This window comes from Strigops habroptila, chromosome 6 (assembly GCF_004027225.2).
Source record: "Strigops habroptila isolate Jane chromosome 6, bStrHab1.2.pri, whole genome shotgun sequence".
NCBI lineage: Eukaryota > Metazoa > Chordata > Aves > Psittaciformes > Psittacidae > Strigops > Strigops habroptila.
This window is the reverse complement of record NC_044282.2, coordinates 10,963,457-10,981,237: the sequence shown is the minus strand read 5'-3', so window position 1 is coordinate 10,981,237 and position 17,781 is coordinate 10,963,457. Positions and strand designations below refer to the sequence as shown.

Sequence of the window (17,781 nt, the reverse complement as noted above, 5' to 3'; positions counted from 1 at the left end):
GGCGCTTTAGGTCTTTGATAACCAGTCAACAGCCTACTCCACATGTAGGTCACCATCTGGAAGTCAGTTCAGGTCATGAAGATTAACCGTAAATTGGATTTGAGCATAGCTCTACATCCTACAAAAGTTGTCACTTTTTGTACTTCAAAAATTAAGCATCATTATTTCCCGAATGAAGAAGAGGAGGCAAAATGTTACAACTACTACCCTGAAGTCACTTAGTAAACCTTACTTGTTTCCTCCCACTACTCTCTACACTGAGCAATACCGGCTACCCTGGTATACTGTATGTATTTTAAACTTTGTCAATTCGAGAAGAAATAAACTGGGGGGAAAGGCGGGTAAAACCCACCTGGAATTCTCAGAATTTTCCTATAGCAACCAAAAACTTGACACGTGCCAAAGGAATCTGACAATCCTGTTACTAACAGAAACATTTCTGAAAGCAACAGCAGCAAGAAGAAGATATGGAAAAGTTACTGGATTCCACCCTACAAAACTGATGACAATATAGTAAACGGATGTGGAAAACTCTCAATTTTCCTTCATCTTTTTTCCTGCATCATCTGGCTTTTACCCTTTTGACTCTAGCTTCTAGGATTCTTTTCAGACACACCTTGAAGCCATGATACCAAGATTGATAATGGAATGTTGTTCCATTTCTAACACGTCATTTCTCTGCAGCACGGAGAGGGATTCACATTTTCCTAACGCCCACGAACAACCCTCACTCCTAGACCTCCACCTTCCCCACACATACTGAAGGACGTAATTTCACTTTTTTTTGGAGGACAGTTGATAGTTTGAGCAAATGTGAATAAGTGGTAAGATTAGCAGTGTTACTTCAGAGGCTTTATTTAGAACTAAATCTCACACTCTTAGGAGGATTTCTGTACTGTAACAAACCAGGCTCCTCCCCTCTTTTCCCCCTTCAACCCCCCCCCCGCCCCAGAAGGGAACTATGCTTCCTTAGATGTCTGCCATCAAAGAAGCTACAAAAGATAACCTTAAAGGCGGGGGGGGGAACCCCCAAATTCATGCATGTTACTATCTGAATAATGTAACTCTCAAGTTTTTCTGGAATATATATGCAGACCTTCATGCTTACCAGCGCTTCTTTACCTCTTAGTAGTCTGCCCGTAAAGTAATGATGATTATATACTATTCAGCTGAATCTGTATGTTACTTACTTTACAAATATTCCAAAAACTGAGGGCCATTTGTGTCTTTTGGAAAGGCTGCCTGAAAGATCAGATTTTAACTATAACCCGCATTTAAACGAACAGATACCAAATTAGGAGAGAAACGCTTAACAGCTGGCACAGCCTTTTATCCCAGCTTTTCCTAATGAAAATATTTAGCTTTGCAAATAACTTCTAAAAAAAAAAAAAAAAACCCCAAAAAAACCCACCAAAAAAAAAAAAAACCAAAACAAAAACCCCAAAACATTAACAGCAGTTTATTATGTCTCTATTATGTCACTGGAAATTCATTTCTAAAAAAGTTATTGTTTCTTCCCCCACTGCTTATGCAAAAGAGAAGAGCTTAATGCCCTGACATTACTATAATTTCGAAAGTGTTATGAATTGGCACACTGATTACATGAAAGTGACAAATCCAACTAAACCACAGGAGCAAGAAAATGTAAGTCATTAATTATGACAAATGCTTTAAAAGAATGTTTCTCATCCTCAAAGACCAAAGACTCCTTTTCCAACTTATATATATATATTTTGGGCACCATTTGGTCCACCAAATCCATCCTCCGTGGTATGAAACACAACACTTGCTGCAAATGATATAAACAGTCTCAGCTTAAAAGACTTGATCCACTGTAGAGAACAGAACTGTAACCAAACTCCAGCTTGCGCATTTGAGGTATCTTGAATGACTGCAGAAATTAAAACATGCTAAAAGCATTCAAAACAAAAAGACAAAACCACACACAGAGAATCCTTCCTTGGTAAAGTTTTGGAGGTTGATGACCATAATTCTAGAAATCAGTTTGGCATCAAAATTCCCAACAGCGTCATTTCCCTAGCACCTAAATGGGATGCTGGTTCCAGGCCAACATGCCTCTCCGAGTACCCAGCGAACCTCCAGCAGTATTAGCACAGCCTTCATGTTTAAACAAAGCGTATCGTATGACATAAGAACGGCAGTCTTATTCTAAGTGCTAGTACCTGTAATGCTACCCAGTCTTCTGAGCACTAACTCCTAGAGCATATTAAAACAGAAGAGGGTTTCAAACAACAGACGTTTACAACCAACCAACCAACAAGCTCCAACACAATGAGAATTACATTTTTCTTCCAAGAGTTTAGTGACGACTTCTCTCTGCGCTCCATGAAAATTAGAAGACTGAGAGTCTGTATGTCCGTTTTATTTTCTCATGTGCACAGTTATAGGTACAGAGCCAGAGGTGGAAGAGCAGAGAATGTTTCAGTTGCTGCCTTTGATAGTGGAAAGAATTTAGTGCTTATAAATTAATTTCCAGTTGTTGGCTCATATATTTGGATATTTATAGTACTCATCGCTATGGTATCCAAGCATATTAGCAGTGCTTTGACTCACACAAAACAATATAAAACTGCTCTTCTCCTCTCTCCAAAGTATTAAGAAACATCCCAGTTGTGGTATTACTAGCACAGCATGTTCCGGAAATTAAAACAGAACTCTTTAAAAGCTCAACTCAATTTCAGATCTTACTTTTTGATCAAAATAAGCAGGGAACAAAGTATATCATAAAAGCTGGTGCGGGAGAAAACAGCTTACCAGGACCTGCTCTCTGGCTCTGAAATGAAGTCAGCTCCATAACCACGAGGCTCAGAGAATCTGAACTGTCTACTTAAAGCATGTATTTAAATTTTAAAAAATTTACATTTGTCTAATGATGTTAATAACTGAAGTCATTTTTCACCCCAGAGAAACATGAGAGCACCATTTTGTGCAATGCAGTATCTAATGTGTTCTTCAGTGTTACCTAATAGCACCAGTAAATCCCTAACACTGCAAATTGCAATGGCATTCAGCCCACCGCCGAGCTACCAGCACGACATCTGAAACCCTGCGAAGGGCAACAGTTTCAGCAGCTACATACAGACCTCCACATCACCACGCAAGTGACAGAAAGCTATTGATGCGCTTCAGCCTTCAGAAGAGGGGTTGACACAAGGCTATTTTATAAGTCGGAGCTACCATGCTTCACATTCCATAAAATATTTTTTATAATCAACCACAGCTGAATTCCCTTTTGCATCTTCTTGTAGCATTTGCATGCAGATTAGGCACAATTACGATATTGAAGTGAAAACAGAACTATATCAATAATGTAATTATAAACACTGAATGCAAGAACAGCTTCTTAACAGAAATGCCAAATATTTTTTTATGCTGTCTTTCTGTATGGTTGGGGGTTTTTTTTAGATTTCAATTTTTATTCTCACTTATTATAGGCCAAAAAGATTAATGACATTAGAAAACCAAGCACGGTAACCTGTGCTGTATGCATACGCACACACACAAACTCTCATATAATACATTAATTGAACTATGTAAGTCTAAATAAGTACTTATAAAGTATCTATATAAGTACATATAAAATACATATTAACCAGACTCAGAAATCATTAAGTTTCAGAGCAGAAAAAAAATCCACACTTCTCCAAGGCTGATGTATGACCTCTGGAACACAGAGCATCACCACGCGTGTCACGTTCTCCATCAAGTTCCACACCTACCTCCCAACAGCTGGAATAATACCCACTCATGTAAGCAACTGTCTAATTAATGTTCTTCAACTTTTACAGTAAATTTATACAGTAATTAAGTAAATTACTCCTATGAGAGTACAATACTCCCAGAGCCACACAGACATGAACTTTTGGCAGTAAGTCACATTATATTAATTCTACTAGATTATGCTACCTGCCAGAACTAACTAAATATTCATATATATTCATAATATTCATACCTACTCTCAAATTCCTATTTCATTGCAAAACTTCAGAAGTACTTAAGAGCTTCTGAATTTTTTTTCACATTCCTCATCCTCTTCCAAAATATTCCAGCCCCATTTCCATTAAGGATTACATAAATTTTAGTTTCACTAAAAAATTAAACTCATGGGTAAACACAAAACCCGCATTTTTTCCTGTTCATTCACTATGTCTCCATATATACCACATCTCTGTATCCTGCAAGAGTCTGATTGTATCACTTCCTGATATTAAGTCTTAACATATAGAAAAACGGTGCCACTCTCCCAGACCTCACTTTACAAAGGAAAACATGAAAAAGGAAAAAAATAAATCAGCAAAAAAAGGATGAAAGTATTACTGCACCATCTCATTTTCTAAAAGCAGAAATCCCACCAGCATAGATCAATGTTTTTTTTTCTCTTATTTACAGCACGTATTATTCTTTTTAAGACAAAAGATGATTCTCAAAAACCACGTTTTACAAGAATTGAGCCATTAGTAAGATCACAAGTCGTGACAAAGACCATAAAACAGGAACTCTGGCCAGAACCAAGCATTCACCACTTTCTTTTTTTCAAAGGAACTGACACCGAAAGAACAGAAAAGTAACAAACTGAAACAGTTGTGTATGTAAAGATCATCCAGCTGGGCATCCTGTACTTAAGTCCTCTACCATAGTCCCCCTCAACATCAAAGCGTAAGATCATTTTAACACCTGGTGGAGGTGAGAGAGGTTCCATGGAAAGGTCTGAATGTGGAAAGCATACCTATCCTGTGGACTACTTCAAGTCAGGTTTGTTTTCCCTCTCTTCTCCCTTGACCCCATTTGGAGAGAGAAGATGGGGCAGTAACAAGACCTGACCAGGAACAGTGAAGCTGGTGACACTGATGGGTGCTGTAAGGAGAGAGGAAGTAACGCAAGATCAAATTCAGATCACGTTTCACAGGGTCAGCATGCTTCCAGTTATACAGAAGCCACGAATCACTTAGGATTTTTTAGAAGCTATATTAGACAACAGATATCCAAGCAACCTACAGAAAAAGTGTTTTCTTCACGGGATTTTTTTTCATCACAAGTATTTTTTTTCCTCTTAGTCTAGATATGGCAGGAGTTGTTCTTCCACAAGCAGTATTACCTGACAGAACAAACTTTTCCAGTGTAACTTAAGAACTTACAGAGAAGCAATGATTTCCAAGGCCCCATTGTCCATCCAACCTGCAAACAGCTTGGCTTTCCATCCAGTTCCAATCCATAATGATCCTTCATGGATCTATGACATCAGATTCACATAAGCATGAAAATAACTACATTTGGGGGGCAGATCTTTATACTCTGAAGACTGTAACTTTTTTTGTTTTATTATTAGTTGTCCTCCCAGATGGAAAATAGCTACACTCTATATCAACAGGACCTGCATGTACATAAAAGTCATACAGCATTTAAACATCCTAATTCACAGTTTAGTACCTATTCAAGTTAATTTTAGATCATGAAACTTAGATATCTACACAAACCACTAGTGTGCATTACACACATTTAGTACAATAATAAAGGCAGGCTGATTTTAAAAATACCCCATTAAAACACCAAGCTAAATAAATACTATACTAAACAATCTTTTATCTGCATGCTTCCTTTACTAAGTATCTGCACCACGAACTTGTCAGTTCTTAGTTTTCTACTGCCAAAAGTAAAAAAAAAATAAATAAAAAAAAAAAAAACAAAAAAAACTCAGCACATCTCATTTGAATTCTTAACAGTGTCCAAAATAACTTTTAGTCTTCTTTTACCTATTAAAATTTCTCTAACATGTGAGGAGAACCACAACTAATGATTCTGGGTGCCCCTTTCTATGCAATCTGTATGTATTTTTAACTCATTTTTCAAGCTGAGCTCATTAGAATTAAGACCTTGCCATCCCTGTCAACAGCAAAGTGCATACGGACACAGCTGACACAGTAAGTAAAGAGTACTTCTAACCATAGCACTTCTCAAAAGGAAAAGCTTACTCCAAAAACCTCTCTCACACAGTTAAAGAGTCTATTTCTTCAGAATTTCTATTCAAAAGACAGAACAATAAACTGCAATCCTGTCCAGAATCTCTAGCTGCTCCTCCAATTACATTTGTAAATGGAAAACTGAAAACCTCCTGCCACTTCATAGAAAATGCCGTTGTTTATATCAGCCTAAGAAAGATTGTTCTGTTTTTGAAAATGCAAGGTATTTTTAGCCTTTGACAGTGATAGGCTAACCCTTAATGGAAAAGGATGTGCCACTAAGAGTTTATCATAGTTCATACGATTTAAGAAACATGCACAGGATGTTGAGTCTTCTGATTCACAGATGAGCATCAAGAATTAAATCATTCGATCTGCTAAAGAACAACAGAATTGTTCTTCAAAGATACATCAAAATTATACATATATATATTTATATTATGAAACAAAGTTTATATATATATATAGACTCGTTAATAGCATTGGAACAGGTTACCCAAACAGGCTGAGGAACCTGTCAAGGTTTTCAAGAATCAGCCAGACAAAGGCATGGCTGACTTGATCTGTGTTGGTGATGGTCCTGCTCCGATTCTACAGGGCTGGAATCTTTCGTCTCCAGCAGTCTTTTCAAAGCACATTTCTATGATTCTACAGCATCAAAATATCCAATGCAAATTCTTTCTTAAGGAGACTACAATCCTTATTAATTCTGCATTTTAAAAAGAGTCTAAATTATTTGCTTCCTATTTTCAGATGAGCTAGACTGTGGCATTTAAATTATCAAGCATCAAGTGAGTTACAAGGAGCCAACCTAAACCCATGTGCATTCAGTGCCAGTTGTGCCATACATTTAAGAGGTGATAGTCATGTCACAGCTAAATTATTATCTGGCAAGATCAGAGCAAAATTGGTTTTTTCCACTGTCATCCCTTTTTCAGAGCCATACCATCATGGAGAATATGTTGTGATCTCAAAATGGGAATGTGATTTCTTCCAGGATTGCTCATGGGGAAAGAAAATCCATTCGATTTGTTAGCAACACAACACCCTTACAAACTTTCTGTTTGATGCCGCGAAAGGAGGAAAAATCCAAAAACAAAATCCACCCAGTCGTTTCAAGGAACAAGAAACATACCGGAATATACAGGCAATCAGCAAGGAGGGAAATGCTGATTTATGTTTATGTCATCCATAAATGTAACTCATTATTAACACCTGCCAAGTATATTTTACCACTTTTTCTACTCCAAGGATTAAGTATATGGAGGAGGAGCAGCATGGGGAATAGTGCACAGAAGAGGATGCAAGTCCTGAACACCACAGGAATTCCAGACATACACTAAACATGAAGAAATTGACCTAAGATGAGGAAAGCTACTCCTGTATCTTTTACAAGAACCCTCAAGCTCCTAATAATCTGATAGAATCCAACCACCCACAGAGTCTCTGATCTCGTCCTCCACCACCATAAGTGTCATTCCAGTTTCCAAAAACAAATCAGTTTCTCTTAGAACTACCCTGATTCTGCATGAAATTAAATAAATAAATAAATAAATAAATTCAAACCCAATCTACAATTCTCCTTACCAAGCCAAGGACTAAAATACCATCTTTATGTTAACTTTACGTTAAGTTCTTGCATTAGAGGGAATAAAACACACCACATTTTTTCTTGCTAATCACCCTTCTCCCTCTCAGACTACACATAATTTTATTCTTACATATATAGCTGAACTGCCTTTGATTTTTTTCCCTGATCTTGCAAGTTAATAGCCATTTTTAAAACAATGCACACACATACACAGAAGATACTCTTTCAATCTATGCAACTAACATTTCCTACCACGGATGCCCCAAAGCGTTTTTCTGCAGAAAAATCTTGAATATTCACTAAAAAGCTATTCATCATGAAAGTTGTATTTGTTTTCATAAGCAGAATGAGGCATCAACTTTCAGCCAATTACTCAGGAAAACAACAATACAAGAATATAAAACTGCAGTGGAAAAGTCATCTTTAATGGAAGCTTTTCCCTCCAATTTCAAAGTAGTCAAGAAGTAAGAACATACTTTAAGATGTTTATTATGAATGGAGGGTACTAAAATTAACCAGCAAACCTTCCCAAAGCCTCCATGTGGTCACTTCAGGAGAGGATTTGCTATCACTGTGGGTGTGAGGAACACGGGAGGAGTTCACAGTAAAGAAGAGCTGTGGGGGTTTGCCTGCGGGTTGTAGAAGAGCAAAATAAAACCCCACCAACTGCCAGCAACAGGACAAAAGCAGAACAGAGCAAACCTCTGTCAAATCACAAACTTCCTCTCACAGGAGCCAATATTCTGCCATTCACAGGATGCGGCTCAACCTCTACCTTCTAAGTAAATGTCATTCTGGACAAAAGCAAGCCCAGGATCTATATCCAGACAAAACGGATCTAACTTTAAGCCAAACCTTAAGTGCAATAACAAGAAAGTCACAGGCAGAAAACTGAGGAGTTTGAAGAGCAGCAGGCAAGATTTATTGCACAAGTAAAAATATATATTAAACCCCCCACATTTTAAAACCTACCCTTTTGAACTTTAAACATTCTTTTTTCAGTATCACTGACAAGTCATCACGACAGAAGGCAAGAAAAGGTACTTTTTTATTGAGACATACCCTAAGGTCTTCTTAGCAACTGGCTTAAACCCGCAGCATATTCAGATGTCCTATTTGTAGGATGCTGCTTTTGCTCTTTTATTGTGAAGTTAGATGTGAAAAGAGTTTCTCTCAAATGAAAAAAGGGAGAAACGGACAAAGGTCCCAACTCGCCCTGCAATCAAAAGCCTATTTCAACGCTACGTTTCAATGACCATCCTGCAGCCAGAAGGGAACACAGGGCCTCTCCAGTTTTTAAGCTTTTATTTTTTTTCCTGGCAGTACCAACACTACTGATATTGTCTAGATCTTAACAGAGCCACAAGAAAACAAATCCTAAGCAACAAGTTCATTTCAGCCCAGTTCCAAATTCAGTGCAGCTCTCAACCCAAATACCAAATCACAACAGGTCACTTGGTGCTACCTGGCATATCCAAATGAACACAGTAAATAGTTCATATGACATCGTCAAAAACTGGAGAAAAGGCTTGCTGAGTTTTGTGTAACCAAGACCATTCTTCAGACTATGTACAGAATTCTTCCAGGTTATTTTAAAATAGCATCTACAATATTATCTTTTGTACACAGCTATAAAACTAAATTTCAAACGGAGGAACATCTCAGGAGATGCTCTTGCCTCCAATCTCCTGATGTATTTCATACCGATTCCTCTTAAACACAAACAGATTTTGAACCTTCTTCTTTCACCTCATCTCCAAAACCTTGCTAGCGATAAGAACAAAGAACAGCAAAATTCAACCTATCAAAGAAATTAAATTTGCTTATACACTTCTGCATTGGAATATCTTTTTTTCTTCCACTGAGATCCAAGATGAGGCCCTCAGTGATATGGTTTAGTGGTGGTCTTGGCAGTAGTGGGGTAATGATTGGACTTGAAGATCTTAAAGATCTTTTCCAACCTAGCTGATTCTGTGATTAATGATCAATACACTTTAGCACCCAGTCACCGCTCCATTTTCTTCCTGTATTTACAATGAATTAATGACATGCTACCTTACACTTGTATTTTTAGCTGAAGATACAAAGGAACTCTAAACCTGGGTAGGTCAGCTATTACAAGTAAAGTGTACCTAAAGAACACCACCAATCCTCAAGTTTCTTTGGAAACAAAATTACACTGTAGTACTCAATATGAGGCTGTGAAAAGAGTCACAGATTCCAGGTACTGCAGAGATAAACATTCAGAGATGATCATTCCATACACAAATCCATGTGAATAACTTAACTCCTAAAAAAGTCAAAGGACCAGTAAGAAAGGAAAAAAAGAAAACCAGCTCTTTAGAACCACAGAATGGTGTGGGTTGGAAGGTACCTTAAAGATCATCTAGTTCCAACCCCTCTTCCAACCCTGTAATTAACTTAAAGGCTGCTGATAGCTCAGTATAACAAAAAAACCTGATCCACTCCACTGTCATCACAATTCATAGTTTTCATACATCCAAACTTGCCAAGTTCGCATTTTAAAGACACCTTCTAGAATGAGGGGGTTGTTCCCTTCAAGTGGCAAAGAAGTGACCTCTGTATAGCTGACTATACTTCTGCAGTGCAGACTACCATGACTGCAGCTGCCACAAATGCAATCACTGTCATAGCAAAGTCCTATCTGTCAGCCCCTTAAAAGGAAGAAGAGAAAAAATTTAAGAGATTCTTTTTACCATGTTTGCATTGGGAAAAACCCACATCAATTTTCCTTCTAACTTTGACTGGGTAAGAAGCATTTAAGATGGTGAAAAGAAAGAAAGGCACAGTGACAATAATAATTGCTTTAAAAACAGAACAGTTGCAGTTCTTCAAGGAATTCGATGTATCAGAAGCGATAAACTAGAACCTATTCTGCCTGAAAATTAACAAGCCAGCCGTTACCAACCATCAGTTGGAGAGCTGCAAACAAACTGCATGAGCAGAGGGGCAAGCATTCTTGCAGGCTTGTTTGGTTTTTCCCCCCTTTCACCAGTCCCCACAACTCAAACTGCTTCATTCCACCCAAAACCTAGGCTAGCTTGTCGGACTTGTCATTTCCTGCCTGTTTCTCACTTTCTCATACCGACACTTCATTCCCCTAACTTGAACAAAGACAGTGATGAAGGAAGTGAGATGGAGTAAATACGCTTCATGTAAGAGTGGTCTCTGCATGTTGTTCTTTCTCACTGCTGCCTTTATAGTGCCAAAACTGATGTAAAAAATCCATCTGACTTAACACAGAAGCTCACAGGAACACAAGTGAGGCCCTGAAAAAGGTTCTCTTTAACAAGCAGCTTTTATATTGTACTTCAAAGGGGTTTTTACTAAAATTCCTTATCATTAGCACACCGAAATCACAGCTAAAATAGAGGATGACATTAAACACACTAACTGGACTTGACACTAAGGAAAAAAAAAGTTTTCCTTGGTAATATTTTAAGGTAGAAACAGGTCTGTTGAATAAAGACTAAAAGCAAGCATAAGCCCCCCAAAAATAGGTAGTGTTGTTGTAAAACTGTTAGAAAACCGGGATTTACAAACCTTTCTAGGGGGGATACAACCAGTCTTGTCTGTCAGGTCCCAAGCTACAACTCCAGGCACCAGCCACAGGTCTTTTCTCACTCTGCAACAGGCTATAAGCAACTCACTGCCTACATCCAAAGTGACTACAGTCTACCGCTAAGCATACTATTTTGTCTACAGCAAAAAGGATTAAAAAGGAGTCCAGTGATTTTTTCAGATAAGGCTGCAAATGCTACTTGAATATGCACATTAAATATTGAGTAGCTACAGAATGTTCCCAGTATTCATACAAAGGTAGTTTAAGGCTCAAAAGATTCCTTTCCTTTACTGTTTTAAAATTGATCTCACTTCTGCTTGCTTTGTAAGATCCCAAGTTACAGAGCTGCTGAATGCAGGCCCAAGAGGTGTCTTTGATGTAGCAGTAGCAAGGAAAAGTGCAAAGTCCTCCATGAAATCTCCCAGCAAAGATGTATAATGCTTGGCATGCTCAGGTCTCATGATAGTAGCCTAAATATAGACAAGATTATTCTATGAGGCTCCTTGTTTTCCCATCAAAATGCCAGATATCCACTACATTCCAAAAATACAGATTACAGGACATATTAAAAACAACTCCCTAAGATTTCATCTGAGCATGACACAAATGATATGGAATAAGGGGCTGAGATTGTACTGGGTTTAGCTGGGACAGTTAATTTTCTTCACGGCAGCCCCTACAGTGCTGTGTTTTACACTGGTGAGCAAGAACAGTGTTGGTAACATACCGGTATCTTAGTTTTTGCTGAAGAGTACTTACACAGCATCAAAGGCCCTGCCACCCCAGCGAGGGGGTGAACAAGGGGTTGGGAGAGGACACAGCTGGGACAGCTGACCTGAAATACCAAAGGGATTCCATAATATATATATAACTGGAGGCAGGTTTTTTCCAAAGTATTTGTTGCTCAGAGCCTGGCTGGAGACAGGTCTGCTGGTGGTGCTTGTGCATCACTTGATTTGGTTTTTTCCTCCCCTCCTTTCACTTATTAAACTGTCTTTATCTTAACCCATAGGTTTGAGGGTTTTCCCTGGTTTTGCTCTTCTGATCCTCTCCCCCATCCCTCTGGGGGAAGAGTCCGTTTGTCAGATTGCATGGGGGCTTACCTGCCAGCAGGGGACAACCCCTCGCACCTCCTAAACCGCATTCATTCTGATATAACTCCAACATAGCTTCCAAAATATATATGATAGAAATAACCTTTTGCACAGTAGCAAAGTGAATGCTGCCAAATCCTAAGTAATCACAATTTATTTTCACCAAGTTATTTCTCATTAGATCAGAAGTCATCTTTCCAAAAACCAAGCACTGATGTTAGCTGAAGGCAAAAGTCACCAAGTTCACTAGGCAAAGCACTCCTGCCGGCTGGGGAACATCCTGCTAGTATTGTTTTATGTGAGGCAAACTGAGCGTGTGCATACCCTGAGCTGCTTTCAACAGAGAAGCTACCACAAAAGAAGGCAAAGTACAAGTTAATGCAGCATCTATTTCTCTCTGCAGGACATTCAACTGCAGAAGTAGTAAGTGCCTTTAGTTTAGTTCAAGCCAATTTCAAATTCAGAGTACCCAGGTTCGCACAGGGAGTACACTATTGTTATTTGAAGCAACTTCTCCATGTCTTATTTTAGCAGAAATTTAGCAGCAACATTTTTTCCCCCTATCCACTAAATCCTGGAAATAGATTACTAGAGTTCTGAAATAATCCATGCTTAAATTTTGTTCAAATCCTACCAAAAAAAAAACCTCTCGAAAATAAACACCCAAATTCCAAACGTTAATATTCCTATTCCCTTCATATATATACAGACGTTTCATTCTAGCAAGGGATGACAATACCTCTTCTACAAAGAACAGAGTCTAATGTAGGCCTAAGTGAAGTGCACGTCTGATTGTCAGAATAGATAATATCCAAGTAACACAATAAGGCTGACTCAGAGAGGGCTGGACACTGCTTCACGAAGTGAGACCTGGCAAGCAGGGAGGAAGGAAACCAAGGAAGAATGCCTCAAACATAACTATTTTCTACCTTCCAAATAACCAAACTACTTCACCGAACTTAAGCCAGTATTTGCCAGGATCCAAAGGCACAGAGATTTACCTCAACTCAGTTAAGTTCAGGGACTTCTCCAAAAATCTGTCGTCTTCTAAAATTCCAGAGCACAGCAGTCAATGAGCACAAACTACACTTCCAGCTCTCAAGACCTAGGATCCTTGTGCTGTTGCACCTTCCTGACATCAAAGCTAATAGCGTGAACTTGCATTTGCCTGTACTCATTCTCAATCCCGCTATCTTTAGCACCATGCTAAACTAAACAAAAGAAGAATCCCCCCAAGATATTCATAGATAGATTTTGCCTCCTGAAATTCACTTCTGCTTTTCACTATATTCAACTCCTGTATTTATTAACTTTTCTCTTTTTCCTTCAGCACAAAGTTAAAAAAAAAAACAAACAAGTGTGAAAATACCATGCTTGAGACCTGCTGGAAGAAAAGTGCTTGAAATAGCAAAATCAAATAACTTTGGGGCTGGCTGTACCATGTTCCCTGGCGTATCAAGAAACACTACAATTAAATTGAACTAATTAGGTTTTTTTAATCTGTTAAAAAGGTAACATATTTGGTTCAAAACTAGGGACAAGAGACTGCTCTGGGTCTCATAACACTAAAACGTTCAGCTAAGCGTTCCAGAGAAGCCCAACCTACACAAAATGCAGTGACAAAATATCAAGCACGCTGCATCTAGTCCCCGATACCCCCTGAACCACCACTTGTGTAACTCTTCTCCCAGAGGCAACCTCTATTTATAGCTATGGAACAGAGTGTTAAATTGTGAAGAGACCATACTTATTCAGGTTTCTAAATGACAAGAGACACAATTGCCCATCCATCTTAAAGCAACATTTCTACCAGGGGTAGGGTAGGGTGCTGGTGTTAATCAAGAAGGGGGTTTTTTTTAAACGTTAAACTAGCGGAACATCAACTCCCCAATAAAAAAAGTAGTAACTCTGATCCTCTGCATCCCCTCTCTCTTTTCCAAGAAAGCAATATTCTATGAATTGTTGTGTCTATTAATTTGCAACCAGAAATGGTAAATCAAGAATAGTATTTAATAGTAAGGGACAAATATCTGCTTTACAAGGAACTTTCCACTGCACAGAAAGCATATCTTACAGAAGAAAATGTTTTGGCTGCAAGAGCCATGGGCCTTGTAACTTGCCATATCAGTACCTAGCTCTTATCCCTCCTGTCCAAGGCAAAACTCAGAATCTGCACAGGAGGAAGAGCTCTGCTGGGGTTTACAGCCTATTTAATTTCTGGCAAGACTCTCTAAATAGATAACCCAAATAAAAACAGCTTTAAAAATGCTTAAAATACAGATTTCATGTTCCTTATGTAAAAAAAAAAAAAGGAAAAGAAATGGTTATACAGAGACTGATGACGAATGGCACAGGACTCACATTGGTTATTAACAACTCTGAGTATAAATGCTGTTATCGCTGATGGAGAATAGGAAACATCATGCTTCATGAATGCATTGCACATTTACATACAGTATCCCATGCCTTTTTCCTAATAGACACTGCAAATTCTAAGAGAAGCACTTTAATCTAGACAACGCATTTAATGCAGACAGAGAATGAGAGAAGTCATAACTTAGAAGTTTACCACAATCTGCTCCCATATGAAAGTCTTCCAAGTTGCCTAAAGATAAGACACAAGATCCCGTAACGCAAAGTTTTCACAACTTTATACCCACACTTTTCATTACAAGAGATGCTTTTTTTCCTGGCACCCACCTCCCCTTAACCTTGTTTCCTCTTTTAGCTTCAGCTCTAAAATAGTAACAACAATCTTTTGGTCAAAGTCTGAAGTTCAAGACACAACCTAAATGTACATGCCTACACACAGCACAGCTGTCTGATGTTGGGAGCTATCTTTTGTCCCTATAACCATAAGCCATGTTATGTCTGCCGGTTTCAGAGTTGCCAGGGAGAAGGAAAACAAGAACAGGCCTATTCAGATAGTCTTTACTGATAGTTGATCAGCTGCTCATCACCAACTAAAACCTTCTCTTCCACATAATTCATCCTGAATACAAACCTCCTACTCTACCAGAAATGCAGGAAGCTTCCAACGGTTTCATAGGGCTCTACATTACACTTCCACAATTTTTCTTAACAGAGAGTATGAGATTTTTCTGAAGACTTAGTTACAATCAATGCCCAAGCACAAACTGTTCAGCCAGACTTGTACAGTACAAATTGAAAACACTAGTAACAGAGCTGACTTATAGACAAAGGTAAGTTTAAAAAGAAAAGAACCTGAAAGAATGTGGCAAAATCCATCCCAAAATCTCTTCCTCCTGCTCCACACAGAATACAGTATTTATTTTTATCTCACTCTCAAGCTGACCCAAATCCAGAACCACTTACCAACCAGAAGTAAACAGACAAAAAAGCAACCACATTAACTGCAGTTTACACAGACATAAAATGCTTTTTTATCCTTAAATTAAGAGCACTCTGAATTAAAATATTTAGACCTACTCTACCCAAACTTCCCCACATTTAGAGTTTCTAAATTTCCCTCCTCGGCTTCCCCCAGTGCACATCAACATTGCTCAACTTCAACAACGAAACTCCGATAGCTATTTTATTTCCTAATTTTCCTACCTTTGCACAACATAATATACGACAACCAACTGAAGATACTTTAACAGAAAATCTTCCTCTTGTCTTTGCCAAAACCCATCTCCCCTCCACACCATGTAAGTTCAAGCCTAACATAACAGCTACTTGGCTCTACTTTTTAGACCCTGCAGTTTCAAAAAGAACAAGTGTTCCTAAAATGAAGGATGAGATTAATTTGAAGAAACATTTAACATACAAAGAAAACCAGTAAAACAGATTTTAAGTGCATCTGAGCTCCATTCCCTGCACTAGTAACTACACATCTGTACAAACGAATTCACCTGCACTTCCAGAACTAAAGCAGATGTTAATGTTAATTCTGAAAGCAAGGATTTGATTTTTAGTAGGCATAATAGAAAGGAAATGGCAAGGCCATGTTTCCTTCTCTGAGCATTGTTAAAAATTGTAATGATCTGCTGACTGGTGAAAAAAATTCCTCTCTAAAAAATCCCCAAGGGCTTCTTCCCAAGCACCACATTGAGAGCAGATGGCCAGCATCAAGTCTGCAATTACCAGTGTGGCCTGGCAGTCCCACAGATCACAATGATACTCTTTTTGTGGATGTGGGGACAGCTCGAGAGAGGCAGACAACTAGGTATCACAGGCAAACGCACTTTCCACTAAAAATGTACATACACATTCCATTTCCAAACCTGCCACGTGCTCCTTCCATTAACTTTTGGATTACATTTAGGTTCCCCCCCTTTTTTCTTCAACATTTTATTTTCTTCTACTGAAAGTTCTTCAAACAAGGTGGCTGGAAACTGACAACATTAAGGATACAGTAGAACTGACCATTGCCGAGCACTGCCAGAGGTACGAACTTCATGAACTACCTGCTGTTGCAACTTTTCCCCTCTTTATTTTGCTTTGACAAACCCCACATGCAGCTTGTAACAATGATCTATGAAAAGCATGCAAATGACCAGAGTTATTAGTGAAGTGGTAACAAGTGCCTATCAAACTGGCGATTGCACCCGTGTGCCAACCCCTCTGTCCCTGTCCCCAGAACCCCAGAACAGCTGCTCTGTTCTCTTTAGCCAGGACAACATCTGATGAGGAGGTGCTGTTTCATTTCCTCTCCCACCCCTCAAATGAGGAAGCCCACAAAAGGGGGGAGGGGAGAGCACGTTTTTAATTCAAATACTGCATCTTAAAATAGCATTGTGCAACACATGGGTGAGTCTGATTGTAAATATATATATATATATACCCACACATACATCATGAGAGCTTTATTCCCCCTACATCTCTTAAAGAAAAAAGCAGTAAGGTTTCTGCATTAATACTCATTTACTATTTCAGTTTTACATCCAAGAATTTGAATATTTGAGTAAAACTTATTTTGCTAAAGCCCATAAAGGTTTAGAAATTACAGTGAACAGAAAGCAAGCTATGGAGTTCCTCTCCAACTGACAGATGCAGCAGGAAGAGGGTGGAAAGGATTTCTTCATGTGCAAAGAAGCCTAACAGACTTAACTCTGAGGCATCTGGACCTCTCTTCAGGAATGCTCAGCCCCCCTATAGAGACTTCTGTCTCTTACATTAATTCAGCATTCCTTACTTCATTTCTATTAATTTCTCTTTTCTCCTTCATTCAGCTACCCCTTTTGACAAATTTACCAGGCATAGAAAGATGCTGGAGAAAAATACACCACAGTCCTGCTGTCATTACCTTAGTCTTGAAAATCTGAGTGGGAAATAAGGCTGTGCAAAAAGAAAACCTCCAGCCTTACTGCTGTCTAGTGTGTCTCATTCTGGTTTAATTCCAGTGACGCATTCCACAGGGAGGGTGCCAATGTTATGGAGATGATGCTACCTTAGAGGCTAAAATCCTCTTTCATAAGATCAACTTACCATGTTGATAATCATGATTTAGTCCAAACCAAGTTTTAACAATCTTCAGATACTGCTGATTCTCCTTAATGATCTCTGAGTGTG

General features: G+C 38.6%; 1 protein-coding gene across 1 annotated transcript in view; it reads right to left on the bottom strand.

Moving 5' to 3' along the window:
• The window catches only part of CEP85L (centrosomal protein 85 like), a 113,154-nt gene that overhangs the window by 77,980 nt on the left and 17,393 nt on the right, over positions 1-17,781 (bottom strand). The window lies entirely within an intron of this gene.